Raw genomic sequence first — 5,575 nt, 5'->3', positions numbered from 1 at the left:
GTTCATAGAATCTATGCCATCCATTTTTATAAATTATTTGGGAGGTCTAAATTTTTTTAATTTTGGAAGATTTAAATTATATTTTATTATTTTTTATTGTAATAAAATAGGATATTAATTTTTGTAATTATACTTTATTGGCTCATGAGGCTTTTTTAAAATTGTCTAGATTTGAAAATGATATATAAACAAAATAATGTTTTGTAATTTTAAATTTATTGGATAAAATTCTCTTCAAGAACTCATTTTTTTATTTCTCATAATTTTTATGCCCCCAATAACTCAAAATATGCTAAATTAAAGTCAAATGTAGATAAATATTTTTTTGCTATGAGCAATAAAATAAAAAATATCACAATTTTATAATCACATTCAAATTTCAAAAAAAAAATATCCAATTAGTTTTTACATCAATGTTTTTTCTTATTTTTTTAAATAGATTTTTTAGTACAATATTTTTACCTCAAATTAGAACTAAAAAATTGTTTTAAAAAATAATAAGAAAAGCGTTCCCAATGAAACTTTGGATGCATTAAAGGCAAAATATGTATCACATAAATTATTTATTTATTTGTGAAATGTTATGATGATAAAAATTATTTATTTATTGTAAATTTATGAGAGAAAATTATTATTTAAAGAATGACATCACTGTGATAATTGTTAGTTTAATTAGCCTGAATTATTTTTAGTTATCCTAAACTTAAAACTTCTTATCCTTCAGTTGGTTATTTTTATTTTATAACGCTCTAAAATATATTTCTAATGTACATTTTTCACTAAGTATATATTCAAAGAGACTTTGGGATTTTCTAAATTTGTTTTAGCTGATCCACTTCTTAACAATGGTCGTCAACTAGTTGACTAGCCAAAACTCGGTTAATTTTTTCTCAGCATCATCACTACTTTTCCCAAACTTTGGAAGGAGACTTCAATTTATGGGTTTTTTTTTTTTCATTCAAGCTCATCTTGCTTTTATGTTGAATTTTGTTTTATTTTTATTTTATATATAAATATATATATATATTATATATAATATTATATATAAAATATATATATATATTATATATATATATAAATATATATATATTATATATATTATATATATATATATCCTCCAAAAACAAATAGTTATCGGTTACATAAACTCTTCAGCATTGACTCATATGAAAGGGTGTAAACGAGTCGTAGTGAGTCAAGCTTTGGTCCTATCAGCTTAGCTCGTCAATTCGGAAAAGCGAGCTCGAACTCGAGCTCGCTCCAACTATAAACGAGCATCTCGGGAGCATGCTCACGATATTCATTTAAAAATATTTCAATACTTTAATTTTTATTAAAATTTTAACATTATTATAATTTTAAACATTAAATATTAATTTATTTATATGTATTAAATATTTAAATATTCATTGTTATATGTTTTAAAATATTTATATTTTGATAAATAATATTTTTAAAATATTAATAAATATTCGAGCTGGCTCGCAAGCTCACAAGCCTAGCCTAATCAAGCTCTAGCTTGAGCTCGTTTATTAAACAAGCTCGAGTTCGAACTCGATCTCGACTTGTGAGCTCGATAAGCTCGACTTGCAAACCTATAAACTAGTCGAGCTCGAGCAGGCTCACGAGCTGGCTTGGCTCACCTACACCCCTACTCATATGATGATGAATGTCCCTCAATATGACAATATGATTGTGGGCTCCGAAAATTCGGCCCCGGTCTCTGCCCGCACTAATTTGTGCTTTTATTTTCGACGAGGGAGTTCTAACGGAATTAAGTTCCTGGCTAAATTTTGGAAGGCATATGGTTTGTATATAAGACACTACCCAGAGATTTTGCCCTCATTTTGTGAGGACTTTATGATATGAGTTATTGTTTCCTATAGGCGCAAGCCCCTATAGTTAATTACCCCTCCCGATCACGAGAGAGAACTTTCGATTAAGGCTAGTCGTCGATCATATACGCATAGAATACGTGTTATCTGGCATATAGTAGTAGCATGGTTTTGGATTTGGGATTAGATTTGAAGTTGGGATTTGAAGATTTGGGTTGCGATATTTGAAAAAATTTGATATTTAAAATTAGAAATTTCACCACATTGCACTTAAAGCAGATGGTGGAGGAATAGATGATAGGCCCGATCAAGATCCCTTGGTTCTGTCGTCCCAGGCCATCATGGTCCCTGGTCTACTTAGTCAGAGGAGATAGTTGACCCAACTTGACAGAAGGATCCTTGTCGGCAGCCATGGGTTGTTTCGTCTAAGGGTACCTTGTAAACTTGGGGTGAATGTTTGTCTAATGGAACAAATTTGAATCCACCTTAGCTAACATAGGGCTTTGTGCCCTATCGATCATATCATATTAATTTATATCTCAAGTATTTGATGCAAATAAGGAACGTATTGGCTCTGGCCATAATCGGTATTTCGTGGTCCCATTTGGCGGTAAAATCACACGGTTTAGAGGGTCCCGGGTCATAATCGTTTAGCATGCGGTGTTATTTGGAGGCAAAATAGCCTGTCAAAGGACACGTACCACGTCCTTACTGGCAGGAGATTATTTGAGAATGGATCCTAGTTATATTTTCGACTATGCAATAGCTCCATGTGAGCTAAAGTAAATTTCAATTTGTCCACCCCGGTAAACTGCTGTAGATAGTGGATAGATTTTGCTTTAAGTGTTTCATGATTGGATTTCAATTTTAAATATTTTTGAATTTTTAGAATTTTTGGATTTTTGTGGGTATTTGGGATAGGATTTGAAAATATTTGTAAACCCCTCTGGTTGAGATAAACATTCAACACGGCCATCATTGAGGTATGGAGTCAATCATTGACTAAACCTTGTCGACCCTATCAACTTGTCGATAGGAAATCAGGTTTCATAGGTTTCATGTCTTTGTTAGTGAATTCTCATTGTTATAGGCCTTGAAGGCATAATATGAATGTATTAAAACAAATATATCGGTCGTCACAATCGTATATTTGTTTGATGGTTTGAACCCTGTCGACTCCTACTGATCCACATAGAAGGATCGGGCTTGAACTTGAATTCACTTATTGACCAGCGTAGCATCCATAGATGTCACGTGTGTACCAATAACACGCTCGCCGGGGCCCATGTGGGTGTTTGGGGGCATTTTGTAATTATTTATTGAACCTTGTCGACTCCTATTTACCCGCTTAGGAGGATCTGGTTCAAATTTATTGACCCGTGCAGCATCCCTAGACGTCACATGTGTACCAATAACATGCTTGTCGGGGCCCATGCAGGTTTTATGATTGCTTTTACCCCTTTTGGTGTACCTATATGTATACAAACTACGGTGCACTTGCGGGGGTACTTTGAAATCATTTGTAAATGTCTTATGTCCGCTTGCATAGAAGTTGCGAATCTGGTGGCGTGTGCGTAGCAGCTTCTGTATTGAATTATTTGCTGCTTTATACAGGAAGACTGTCGTACACTACTCATTGCTTTCTGCATGCAGATTGTAGTGTACTAACAAATCTCCTGCTTCATGTTTGTTAATGCTTGCATTCATTGTAGATATTTGGTATTTATTTGTAGATTGTATATGATATTCATAGCGGAGCTCCAACAGAAGCTCATGGGAGCTTGTATCTGTCATATTCTTCATGCACTTTTGTTGTGGTTTTTGGCTCATGTAGTATATTCGTCACTATTACAAGTGTGCAGGTAGATGTATTCCTTTACAGACTAAAATTAACTTCAGGATACTGCATTTACTGAGTCTTTCTGTATTTACCCACAAACAGCATGTAGTACATACATCTATATTTATAGGGAGATTGTATGTATTGCAGATCTTCTACCCTTGCTTGTAGAGGTTCAATATATTTTGCTTGATGTTGAATGATGGTTGACTACAAGAGCATTGCAATATTCACTGGCTCTTGCTACGTAGTTTGTAGGTGCTAGCATTCATTGTAGTATCATCAATCTTTGTTTATAACGGATTAACTTATTTTCTCGACATTGGACAGTGATTGGTTGTAAAGGTGTTGTGACATTCGTCACCATCACTTGAGTTGTATTGCTTGCATGAAATTCATTTGAATGAAATCACTTCAAGCAAATTACATTGAAGCCCACAAGTCCTTGTAGATATGTTTGCATAGTTGACATTTGCTTGTGTGGTATTTATTGAGATACAATTGAATGATTAGAATCATTATTTTGTTTGTTTGACTTCTTGTTAACATAAATCATAAGATGTGGCATTTAGTGACTTGCACGAACCTTCTAAAACCACCACTTTCTTTCTAAACTCTTCAAGCTTCATATTTGTATCCAATAAAGAGATCTTCATAGCTCTATTTTATGAATTTTAATTAAGCTGCACATCTCTTTTAACTTCATCAAGTGATATGTATAAGCAAGCCATATTGATGTCTTGCCCATCATTGATTTTTCACTTGAAGCATGAATGATCATAATTATCATTCAATATTTGCATCTTCATCATACTCATGCAATCATAGTTTCATTTGCACAATCGGGTTCACACTTAAGTTAGAGTTGGAGTCCTTTGCGGTCAAGTTGCAAGTCTTCTATGTCATATGAAAATGACTTAGATTATGCATGATAGAGTTGCTTAATGACATTTCATTCCTTAATATTCATTGAAAACTTTGTATCGTTAAGTGTAAACATGTCATAGCATTTTCCATTTTATCTTTATTTGTATGATTAAAGTTCTCATCTTGTTAAAATGCAATAATAATTTTCATTTTGTCTTTCCTTTGTTCAATGTCAAGTTTAAATTGTCTAAATCTTGTCCAAGTCCCCTGTAGTCCAACTCAAGTCTTGGCTTGAGTTTAAATGTTCAAGTCATGTTAGCTTAATGTTCAAATCAAGACCAACTTGAGTTCGGTTTCATGTTCACTGCGGTCTCGAATCGAGTCCTCTTGCACTTTGTCAAAATGTTCAAATTTTTATTCATCTCATTTATTTGCAAGTTTAGTTATTGTTTAAATTGAATTAGGATCCTTTTATTTGCTCAAATATAAATATGAGCTCAAGTTCATATTGTCCCCATTTTATTCAAGTCTTGTCCATGATTCACTGAAAATTTTGGCAGCCTCCCGGCGTCTCCCCTGTTTAGGAGAAACCACAGGAAACTGGGCCTGAAAGTTCGTTCGGGATGTTAAGCCCTATGAACTTAGTCCCAAGCTAACCAAGAGGGGGGGTGAATTGATATTTTAAGAATTCTTGAGACAAAGAAATAAATTCACAAATCAAATCACACCACCAAACCAAATGCGGAATTTAAAAGTGCGGAAGCAAAAATAAGAACACAAGATTTATAGTGGTTCGGTCGACTAGACCTACGTCCACTCCTTGGAGGCACCCTCCAAGTATTGCACTACAAAACGTGACTCTCCTTTAGCCCCCACAGCTAGGCGGAGAAGCCCTCACAAGAAACTCCTTTTTGCCACCCCGGCAAGGCAGAGAACCTACCTCCTTTTGCTTCCTCCTGAAGCTGGCAGAGAACCACAACCAAAAGCAAAACTCCTTACCTCTACCGACCCTTCCACGGACGAGAAACTCCAG

This window comes from Dendrobium catenatum, unplaced genomic scaffold (genome assembly GCF_001605985.2).
Source record: "Dendrobium catenatum unplaced genomic scaffold, ASM160598v2 fragScaff_scaffold_1659, whole genome shotgun sequence".
Lineage (NCBI taxonomy): Eukaryota > Viridiplantae > Streptophyta > Magnoliopsida > Asparagales > Orchidaceae > Dendrobium > Dendrobium catenatum.
The sequence above is the reverse complement of the archived record's forward strand: the minus strand, read 5'-3'. Positions refer to the sequence as shown.